We start from the raw sequence: 12,086 nt of genomic DNA, 5'->3' as shown, positions 1-12,086 counted from the left end.
TCTCTCTCCTTTCTCTCCCCCCCACCTTTGCAGAGATAGCTGCAGTCTTCTGTTTTATAAGAACACAAAACAAAACAAAACAAAAAACTAAACTCTGTTAGTGCAAGTAAGTGCCTTTCCTTGGCTCCATTACAGTAAAATGGCTGAGATCAGCAAGGCTTTGTAAGGGGAAGTTGTGGAATGACATGGGGATGTGGCCTTGCTGTCCTGTTAACCTTCTTGGTTTTGTGTTTTTAAGTGTGTTTTTTATTTCTGGGGAGCTGCTTCTCCAAATGAGAGTCTTGAATTCAGATGTGACTGAGTTCAGACATAAACTAAAGAAGAACCTGGCTTGGAGTTAGACTTACTAATATCTATCTATCTATCTATACACACATATGTGTATGTATGTGTATATATATATATATATATATATCATTAGTTTTTAATGGCCTAATTTCATATTTTAAGAAAGATGTATGAAGATCCAGAGTGCCTTAGTGGGAATGTAGAGCAGAACTAAATAGAAGTTTTTGTTTTGTAAATGCCTATTTGAAGGAGAAATACAGAATGAGAAGCGCTCCCATCAGTGGCAGGCTCAGGATTCCATTTTCGGCTTGTTGGCTGTGGCGGGCCAGGGAGGGCACGGTGCGCTGGGGACCCTGGGCCGGCAGGCGGGAGGGCCAGGCTGCAGTGGGTGCAGACAGGCCCTGCCCGCGTGCTGGCGGGCGGTGGGCGTGTGATCGCAGGAAGTCCTGCGGAAACTGCGCGCGCCCGCCCGCCCGCCCGCACTCTCTCCGGCCCCCCCACCCGCCACCCCCCACCCCGGTGTCAGCGCTCCCGCGAGCCGCGCCGCGGCAGCCCGGGTCGTGGCTGGAAGCCCTGGCCGGCGCCCGCATTCCCACCACCCCACCCGCTCCGCCCGCCCGCCGGCCGCCCTGCCCGGCTCCCAGCGCCCCAGCTGCAACTCTCCTCTCCTTCCCCGCGTTTCCGCCGTGGCTGCAGCCCCTCCTCGCCGGAATGCCCTGCTTTGGCTCTCGCCAGTCCCCAGATGGCTTTATCCACAGTGACTCATCTTTCCATCTCATGGTTCACCTGCGATCGCGATGCGAAAGGGAGCAGAGCCCTGAGCCGGTGGGGAGTCCGCCCAAGTACTAACTCCGCATTCCGTGAAAGTCAGCTTGGCTTGCCTTTCCCTCTGTCGCCTGCTTTTCTCGGTAGAGTTTTCCTTTGGGAGCCCCCCCCCCCTTCCTTTGCACAAGCACGGTAACTGGGAGCATTGGGTAACTGGGAGCACTGGGTAACTGGGAGCCCTGGGTAACTGGGAGCCCTGTGCCTCACGTGTTCTCAACCAAGAAATTGACAAATGAAATAAACAGTGGAAAGTCATCTGCGCTCAGCCAGTTTACCCTGTAATTCAGCCGGCTTTTTGCTGTTCATGAGCACAGGAAGCCTGACTGGAGGGGCTGAGGCTTCTACCTTTGGTGTCCTCCTGGGTGTTGATTCTTGTTTTTGAATTTTCTCAAATGCTGAACTTTAGGACAATAGATTCAGTTGTGCACATCATCTCGCTGATTTAAAAGTAAGTCTTGTTGCTCTCAAGTGGTCGAGCTCCAGCTTTGAACAGGGCCAAGCCAAGTCAGAGCTCAAGGCTCTGGGTTCAAGCCCCAGTACTGGCACCAAAAAATGAATTCTTATTAAGAGCATGCTTTATACACCCCCTATTGATATTCTATTTTTAGATGCTCATATTATTAAGCAGATAGGATGAAACCAGTATTTTTAGTAAGAACTCTTAAGTTCTTACTACCTCAGGTATTTAGCAATGACTAGGTTAGTAACATAACATTTGTGTCTAAATGCTTCCTTTTGACCTTGAAGTAAGAGTAACCAGTTTGCTAAAGGCAATCATTGATGTATAAAAGGATGTGACTCAGCCATCTTAACTTCTCCCAGCAAGGCTCCTATATTGATGCCTTGTTAATGCCAAAATTAAGCATGGTGAATTAAACAAAATTCTTTTTCTTGTTTTTAACCTGCAACACATCAATATATAGTATTACTTTCTGCAAAGCAGAGTTTTTAAGTTGGTATGAGTTGATTTGATAAGAAACCATAAAGCTTGATGTTTTATAATGCGTTGCCCCTTAATACAGTTTATTATTATATTTTGTAGTTGTTTTCGTCTTTCATTTTAATATATCATCTTAAAGAAAACAACCACATGACTTCTTTTAATGTGTGTGTGTGTGTGTGTGTGATTGCATGACACTTCTTCCTCTTTTGCATTATGAGTCTTACAAAATTTCCCCTTAGCATTAATCACTGTCTTATTTGTCAATGGCTATGGTGATTTTGTCAGAATATAGCAGAACCTTTTCCAAGGGCTAGGAGCTCAGAAATAAAGTCTTACAGCTCTCTCTGGATATTTGGATTTTAATTATTTCTGTATATTATGGACTGTATACACAAGTATCACAAACTCTTCATAAATGAAAATGACTTGTGATTCCCTGAGATCACAGATACAGAAGGAAAGTGCAAGATACATGATTTTGTAGCCTCAGTAGGTCTACAGTGAGCAGAATGGTTCTGAATTATCACTTACAGCCATATATCCTAAAATTTCAAGCTAAATACTTCTAATTTTCAAGCTGGCGTGTCTGTTTTAACATCAGAGATAAAAAATTAACAAATTGCTTGTATTTAAGCAATAACTAAGTGCTTAAAGTTAAGTAATACGCTTTTCTTTGTAGGTCAAAACATTTTCTTAACACTGACACAGATATAATTCACATCTTCTAGAAGAACAGTTTTTGCTTGACATAGAAGAGTTGTCTAACTGATCACACTAATTCTAAATTTTTTTGTTGGCAGGTGCTATTATATTAAATTAAAGGCGGATTATACAATTTACAAGTTTCAAAACTAGGGGCTTGCATGGTATACTAATGAGATGACTAGATTATCTTTTTTGGCTATGCAAATTCTCAAATTAATAGTGGAAATTATAGAAATTCATCGAGTGGTTTCTCAAATGGGCCTTTCAGAGGATTTAAATGACAATGATTCTTTGAAAACATCTTTGGTTCCCTATTTGTTTGTGTTCAGCAATAAATGAGTCACTTGGCTCATACGTATGCATATTTGTCTATTGCTATTTTATATTTATATAGTACATATATATATATATATATATATGCTGAAAACAAGACACATTCATCTTCCTTGACTTTGGAAGTTAGGGAAACTGCTATGAAACTTGCTCTCTCCTTTACAGTTTATTTTCTAATATAGATCTTATACAGTAACTGGAAGTCATTTCTATATGCAAGTAACTTGATAACCCATCCTGAATTGCATTTGTTGAGCTCATTGTAAATTCCATGTGCCTCTAATGAAAGGCATGTGACTATATAGATTGGAAGAAGGATTTGGCTCTCTCAGAGACTCTGCAGCTTCTTTTAGGCAGTCTTTAACCTGGCACCTACTAGTGTATTTTGCTAAAATCTAGTTTTCCAAAATTTAAATGATGTCACATTTGAAAGTGATGCCAAGAAACAATGTGGCAGTTTCTAAATTTTGTGAAGCTAAAAATCCCTGGTTACAAGAAAGAGTACATGTCACAGATGAGTAGTTAGTAATGACTTCAGTTTAGCAGGAAAAGAGCAATTCCCATATGCTGATTCTAGTCTCATAACAAAGAATGTTATAGAAAGACTTACAGTATTTAACAAGCTGTGAGTTAATGTGACAGTGTCAGTGTATCTAGTTCCAGGAGGATAAGCACTTTACCATATTTCTTCAAAAATATTTTAAGTTATATTACAAAACAGAAAACTTGCCACAAATGAATCCAGACTGTTTTCCAGTCTACTTCCCCACTCTGGAATTGGGAAGTATGATTGAATTTTGTTAAACAACTCTACTGCTCCAGAATGCACGGTCCCAAATACTTATAGAAATTAGTTAGGTGTCTGTCTTCATCACACTATGTATTTCACAGATTGACTTCCTGTGTAATAAGAGATTGAGTATAAATGGGTTTCACCTCCCAAACTTTAGCATTCAAGGTGCATCATTTTCAATAAAGCACCTGCTTAACTCTCACTGAATGCTACCTCCAAGTTGAAGATAGACTCCTTCTGTCAACATTTTTGGAGGTGTTAGAAGGTAAGGAGATAGAAGTTGTATTGCTTTCAATATTTTGGAACCGGACATAGACATTATGTGGGTTTGTTAGCTTTCATTCTTTCATTTTGGAGCCTTCCCTACACACCTCATCTGTCATGTGCATGTACAGGTCTGCACTCTGATTTTCTGAGTAGTAAACCTCCAGGAACTATAGCCAAATGGAAGGATTTCACTTTTAAATGTAGACCTGACCATCTGTTGAGAGTGTAGGACCTCATGCTTGTCATTGGCTGGTGCAAAGTTCTTCATTAAAGGCAAGTATTAGTAAAAGCCTGGAGGCAGAAGAGGATCATCAGTTCTTTCAGAAATAAATACATATTCACCATATTCAAATTGAGAGGATTGTTTATATTTAATTAATGAACTTCTTTTCAGTTAACATACATATTAGGGTACTGAGAACAAAAGACCCGATTCAGGCTCAGAGAGATACATAAAATTAATAATCCATCATAATAAATTTGCACAAAGTTCCTTTTATACTGAATTGTTGTGTTTTGAAGCCATTGATTTGATAATTATTTCTTGATCTTTCCAGTGGCTAAGACATTTCATGGAAATAGGCTATGACATTAGTGGGTTTTAATGCTGTGAAAATACATACATACATACATCATACATACATATATATGTATATACATAAATACTGTTATGCACTTGCCCATCCATGCATTTGTGTGTGTGTTACCATTACTTTCACTGGCTACTTTAAGAAAGTAAAAAGCTCCTAGTTTATTTAGAGAGGCACTATTAATATTGAATGTCTCCCTCATGGAGTGATGTAAGCAAATGACATTCCATTGTCATTATTTGATTCACAGTAGTATGTCTTTAGAATGCATGATCTTTAAGACCAACATCAATTTAAAACAAAGTATCACAGACATTCCTTTTTAAGTGAAAATAAGAAATCTATTTAAATTTGCTTTTCTATTCAAAACATGTTTCAGTTTTCTTTTCCTGGGGATCCATTAGGCTAGCACTCTGTCAGCTGAGTACTCAGTCCCTACTTCCCCTTTTCTTTCTTTTCTTTCTTTCTTTTTTTTTTTTTTGTTCTTCCAGTGCTAAGGTTTGAACTCAGTGCTTCTTGCTTGCTAAGCAAGAATTATACCATTGAGCTACATTTCCAACCCTCTTTTGCACTGGTTATATTTTTGAGATGGGTCTTCCTTCTCATTTTAGTGTACAACTGAATCATGATCTTATAGTTTATCTCTTCCTGCCTTAAATGAAATAATAAGAGTATGCCACTATGCCTAGCTTCTTCTGTTGCAATGGAATCTTGTATACTGTTCCATCCAGGCTGGTCTAGATCTTTGGTCTTCTGAAGCTTAGCCTCCCACAAAGTTATGCCATCAAGCCCAGCTATGGATTGATAAGGGACCAGTTAGATTTTTTTTTTTTTAACTCAGACTACCCAAATACTGCAATTTTCCTAATTTCAGCCTCTAGAATACCTATAACCTAGGATTATAGGCATGTACCTCTATTATCTGGCTTTACAGTTTTTAGATAGTCTTGGTGATTCTTCTGGCTAACTCCTATTAGCTAGACTTAAGACTAGCATTCTACCACTTTGAGCCACAGTGCTCATGGGGACTTTCTTGTCTGGGCCGGCTTTGAACTGTGATCCTCAGACCTCAGCCTCCTGAGTAGTTTAGGATTACAGGTATAAGCCACTGGCACCTGGCCTAGACTTCACTTTTTAAAATCTGTTCAACAATTGAATAAGAACTTCCTCTTTTCAACCTGAGTGTTGTCTTCTCATGTTAATTTTCTTTCAGTGTAAGTAGACTGACCACTCCCTGTGCTGTCCCTTAGGAGGTTATCTTCTAGTTGGGAAAGAGTAAAATGTATACCAGAAGTGACAGCATCTTTCATGCCTTTCTCTAAAATATGTATAATATATATATATATAATATATATATATATAATATATATATATAATATATATATATAATCTAGTCTGTGATATGTTTGTTTAATTTTTGATTTTTGTTTGTAGTCTCTTAAAATTCCTTTGTGAAATAAGGAAGCTATGCATTTTATTGTAAGAACTAAGACAATACAGATAAACGCCAGATAAAGCCCTGGCTAAATCCCATACTGATTTTGGTTACTATGGTTGCATAATCCTTGAATCTGTGTGCTTCCTGTGTGTGTAAGGGTGTGTATTTCATTCTTCCTTCTCTTCAACCTCAAAAAGAAGCAGTTTTATCAGGATTTGTTTTTGCAAGTCCAAAGAGGATTTCTATCTACGTTTTCAATGTCTATTACTCCAAACTTGAGAACAATGTCTTTTTTTTTTTTTTTTTTTTTTTTGGCTTAAAATGCAGTGAGTCTTTCCTTGTGACTTCATGACCTTAACACACAGTCACAAGTCTGCATGGTTTACTCACTGAGCTTTTGTTTTTAGGGCTCTCTTATGGAGGAATTGTTTTGGAATAGACAAATCTCTGCCTTATAATAACCTGACTTTGGAATGTTCCACCTTCAAACACAAATTCTACCTGGGTGGTGAGGGATGGGAGACTTGGAGTATAGAATTTTAGATAAATCTTAAGTAACTCAGCCTGAACTCTGCCATGTCTCTGTCTGTACAGATCTAGTTGGCAATAAAGATGATGCTCCTGCGTCATTATTGTAAGTATGGATTTCTATGGACCAGAATGTATTAGCGGTAAACCATCACTAGGTTTTTTTTTTTTTTTTTTTTTTTACAAAGTTTTAAGAAAGAAGATCTGGATTCATTTGGAAGTCCTTCTTTTATGTATTTCTACTCATTCTGGAAAACTTTACAAAATGCTGCAGATCTGAGTGCTAGGATAAAACGTTACGATCACATATTCAACAGCAATGGAGAGAAGGGTCAAGTTGCTCAGTTAGCTGTTGGATTAACTCTTGATGTCTTTCCAATAAGTTTCACTAAGCTTACTCACTAAACTCCAATACCTTCGATAAGTTCAAAGAAATGTTTATTAAACAGAACTGGTTTCTTCACCGGTCCTGCACAGGGCTTGAGAATATAATGGTAACATTATCCAGGCCAGGATAAACATAATGAAATAGATGAGTAAATATTGATAGTCATGTTTCTATTTAACTATATACAAACTATATCAGCATCCAAATGTCCAAATCATGTAGCATCAATAGTAACTTACAAATATCCATCAGTAATGGCATCTTTTGTGTGTGTGTATGTGTGTGAAATATCTGAGTTTTTCCCATTTGTTATTATCAGGGTTGCATTTTTTTCTTTTTAATATTTTCATTCTATACCATTCTCTTCTTTGGCACCTTCTCGTTTACCTCTTCTGTTTTCTTCTCTTTAGAATGTTTCAGTGGGTACCTGTTTGCTACAAGTAGCCCAGACTCCACTGTGATTCAAGAGTCTATCCTAATCCACTTCGCAGCCACATTATTCATTACAGCATCTGCTTTAAATTGAGATTCTCCACTGTTCTCGACCTGTGTTTTCAGGGTGAGGCAGTCCTGGATTTCTGTTTGCTGGCATGTCCTTTTACTCCTCTTCTAAACCTGTTCAGGGCGTGTTACTATCCCACTATTTGCTGCACTTGCATCTCTTTTCAAATATTTCCACTGCAGTGCCCCACACTGAGTTATTATGAATGAAAGAAAAGGAATAAGAATACTCATGAATGAATAGCAAAAGTGAATATTTGCTGTTTGCATTCAAAGGGATTTATTGTATGTGCTGCTGTTTTTGGTGGTAAATGATGTTTCTTTCACTGTAACCCATGAGCTTTGCTTCTGTTTCCTTTTTCTTTTGTTGGTTATGGGGTTTGAACTCAAGGCCTTGTGCTTGCTATGCAATTAATCATTTTTGCTTTAGTAGTTTTTCAGGTAAGTTCTCACAATTTTTTTTTTCGCCTGTGTAGCTGGAATCATTAAGTGGATGCTACTAGATGTGGATTATTGATCGAGATGGGGTTTTGCTTACTCTTTTTTTCTGGGCTGGCCTTGAATAAGGATCCTTATAATCTTTCCTCCCACTAGCTGAGATTATACGCATGAGCCACTATCCAGACAAGTCCTGTTTCTTTAATAAAGCTAGCTAGCTAGCTTCTTAGAAGCTAGTAATGCAGTGGTTTCTTCTTAGAATTTAAACATACTGTATACTCAATGAGCACTCTATTCATTAAGTAAATTGTATGTATGACATTTGATATTGATTTGGTAATTTGCTTTCCAACCTGATGAGCAAAAGTGGAGTTTTGCGAACCATTTAACACCTCTTCATTCTTGACATAGTACACAGGAATTTTATTTCAAATTAGATGCATGATTTTGTGCTTTGTGCCCAGAATATTAAAATTTTAGGGATAGCAATTAAAAAGTTCCAGGCATACATAGATTCCAGTAATATGTAAATAATGTAACCTTTACTGGTAATATTTCAGGTATTTAATTCAATATTTAATATCTTATAATAAGAAATTAAATATAGAAGTATTGTTTCTGTTTGATTACACATTTTAAAATTTACACCTGAATCATGCACAATATTTTAAAGTAAAAGTTTTGTTTTATTTCAACTATGGTTTCCCCCTTGACAATTCTGTAGACATTTTATCTGTAATGTAGCCATAAACTGTTTGTGAACCTGATCCAAAGTTTTCTAATTGAATGTAATAAATTGCCTAATATTTTGAGAAAATAGGATATTTTTTGATAGAATTTATATTTTAAATCTTTTGCTTCATAGAATTTTAATATAAAATCCCCTGAGCCTCTATCAGGTGACTTAAGAGGCCACCTCCCTTCCCTCCCTCACTTTGCCTGTCCTGGGGCTTGAACTCAGGGCCTGGGCACTGTCCCTGAGCTTCTTGTACTCAAGGCTAGCACTCTACCACTAAGCCACATTCTCAGCCCCCACACTTGTCTCTTGATTGAGGATTTTCCACCTAGTCTTTCTTTGGCCTAGATCCCTCATCATTTTTTCCATGGCCAGTGCCCTCCTAGAACCCCTGGTTACATTATACCAAAAATACTGGTATACTTGGGTACCAGTATATAATATACACTAGACCTGTAACTATTTCCCCCTTTTTATTTTTCTTTCTAGACCACGAGGTCATTAATGGCAATTTTTACATCTTCCTTTTTCACATGCAGTTGACACAGAGTTTATCCAGTGCATATAATGAATTGTGATTGTGACCATCAGTTATCATACTGACTTGGTTTTGAATTATTCACATGAAACATATGTTTAGATAAATGTTTGGTATTTTCCTTGTTTTATTTTTTGCAAAATTGAAAGTGCTCAAAGGGATCCACTATGAAATGTCTAATTTTATTTTAAGCTTAATTTGGTGAGTCGAAGACTAAATTAGTCCTCTCTCAGGCAATATTCCTGGCTATCTGAAGATACTCCTGAATAGTGCTGTTTCAACATTTTAGTGCTATACCTATGATACATTTCTTGCCTTATTTCACCATTCATACATTGGATTGAGAGGATTACCTGCACATAGCTCCAATTCTTCTATCTCACTTGAACTACCAATGAGATATCCAGATCATTATTTAAGTGACTGTATTTGTAGATATTAAGGAACTTTGTGCAGTGCTAAATTATAATCTATAAATCTGGGATAGGTTTTATATGATGAAGCATGATTGTATTATATGTCTACCTGTAACTACAAGGCTAATGCCCATTTATTAGTTTTAAGATACTTTCACTGTTTCTGTTAAGACTTATGTTACTTGTTATTTATCTCCTCTCATCCTCCTCCTCATCTGCCTCTACTTCACTACCATCACCACCACCACCTCCTCTTCCTCCTCCTACTCTTCCTCTTCCTCCTCCTCTTCTTCCTCCTTCTCTTTTCTTTGTCCCTGGCTGTTGCTCCCTCTTTTCCCTGATCCTTCCTTTGGAACCATTTGGTAAGAGAGGCCAAACTCTCAAGAAAATATTAACCAAGTGGAAAGTTTAAGTCCAGTAGAATTTTACCTATTAACTTACCTTTTTCGTGGAAAATGAGCAACCACACATCATGGTTAAGTATGTGAAACAGAATACTTTGACCTACTGCATTACAATAACTAGCTTAGGTTGAGGTTAACATCTGATACATTTAATTTCAACACATGATTTATTCAGCCTTATAAACTATTGACATGTGTGAATATATCTGTAAAACACCACAGGATTGTTCTATTGGCTGCTTTTCATTTACCCATCTAGCCTTCTAAGCAAGTTAATCTCAACTCCTTTTCAGTTCTAGTTTTCTCATTTGTAAAGGAAAGCTAATAGATAGTTTGTAGGGTTTACCTGAGTACTTGTGGAGAAATTAGGTGAGCCAAAGAAGTGGCTGGGGACATAGTAGGTGCTTAGCAAATAGTTCTCTTTTACAGTAACCTGGCTTGTCTCTGTGGTGTAATTAATATCCTCATGAAGCTATACATTTAAATACTACAGATGTGTCTGCTTTGGTCTTTCCAATCCCATCACCTGCACCCACAGTATGAAAGACAGCTTTTCTCTCTCCTACTTCCTTGTCACCAATTATCCTCTCCCCTATTGAGGAATCTGTTATTTGCTGCTCTTGTTCTTGACCTTCATTTCCCTTTTCAAACCTTTCACTCTGTTAAAATCTCTTTAGTTCATATCTCTTTATTTTTCTCTTTTATATTCTCTGTTTTTTTTCTTTTTTAATCTTTTTTGGTATAGTGCAGGCTCTTCGTGTCCTATAGATACCTTTAGGAATCAAGGCCCATTCTACTCCATGGCTGCTATGTCTTCTTCTCCTTGTATAGCTGCCTACAGGTTTTACCTCAGTGTATCACCCTAGGCACCATGCTGTTTCAGTGCAAATCACTCATGCTAACTTTCTAGCTGAAAATTACACAAATCAGGAAGTCTGTAGATCAATTAGTGATTACAAAATGAACACAATGGTGCAAGTCTTTCTCATGTTGAGAAATACAATAGTTCTAGAAATCTATAAGCAACCCTGTTCCCTTTCTTGCTCTCGGTCTTCCTTGCCCAGGAAGTGGTCACTTTCCAGACTGCTAGATTGCTTTTGCTTGGTTTTGAACCTTAGAGACAATGTGGCACTTGATGAGCATTTGAAGTGTGCATTCATTTATGCATAGAGTCTCTTGCTCAATATCATATTCATGGGATTCACTAATGTAGCATAATATTCTGTCATTTTGCATGGTATAATTATATACAGATATTGCACTGAAGAATGATACACACAACTTCTACTTCTCATACGAAGGTTTGAACTTAAGGGCCTTGTGCTTGTGTGGTTTGATTTCATGGCTGACGGTCTACCACTTACACTGTATTTCCAGCCCAGCTTCTTGCTGGTTATTTGGGAGATAGAGTCTCATGAATTTCTCTGACGAGATTGGCTTTGAACCATGATCCTTCAGATCTCAGTCCTCAGAGTAGCTAGTATTACAGACATGAGCCACTGACACACAGCTCACCCATTCAACTTTTGAAAAGCTCACCTACTTGATGTATATTTGGATTGTTTCTAGTTTTGACAATCTACATAATGATGCTGTGAGAACCTCTGTGCGTATGTGTGTGCACGCTCGTTTGTGTGGGTATTTCAAAATTAAAGTTCTGGTTTAGTGTCCTTCCATATGTTCTAAGTTGATAAGAATTTAATCCAGATGTTTGCAGGATATTCTGTATTCTTTTTATGTCTCAGGCTGTTTATTTAAAACAGAGTTTCCTGTGTAGTCCTTAAACTCACGATTCTCTTGCTTCTTTCAAGTACTGGGTCATGTTATCCTTAATTAATTAATTAATTAGTAGTTCTGCAGAAAGGTTTCAAATCCAGAAGTCAGACTACTATTTTGAAGGATAAATTTTCATTTATTTTATATGTTATCACTTTTAAAGGATAGTTTTAATCTTG

At 37.6% G+C, this 12,086-nt stretch overlaps 1 protein-coding gene across 6 annotated transcripts in view; it reads left to right on the top strand.

Moving 5' to 3' along the window:
- The window catches only part of Trps1 (transcriptional repressor GATA binding 1), a 236,737-nt gene that overhangs the window by 20,767 nt on the left and 203,884 nt on the right, over positions 1-12,086 (top strand). Inside the window, exon 1 of one of the 6 annotated variants that reach the window (XM_069991293.1) lies at positions 42-106. The exons of the other annotated variants lie outside the window; for them this stretch is intronic. The gene's annotated coding sequence lies outside the window, so the exon portion shown is untranslated. Of the gene's footprint in view, positions 1-41; positions 107-12,086 lie in introns of those variants that run through there. 6 annotated transcript variants of the gene reach the window in all.

Source organism: Dipodomys merriami, unplaced genomic scaffold, assembly GCF_024711535.1.
Source record: "Dipodomys merriami isolate MVZ:Mamm:240054 unplaced genomic scaffold, mDipMer1.0.p SCAF_4, whole genome shotgun sequence".
Classification (NCBI taxonomy): domain Eukaryota; kingdom Metazoa; phylum Chordata; class Mammalia; order Rodentia; family Heteromyidae; genus Dipodomys; species Dipodomys merriami.
The sequence above is the reverse complement of the archived record's forward strand: the minus strand, read 5'-3'. Positions and strand labels throughout refer to the sequence as shown.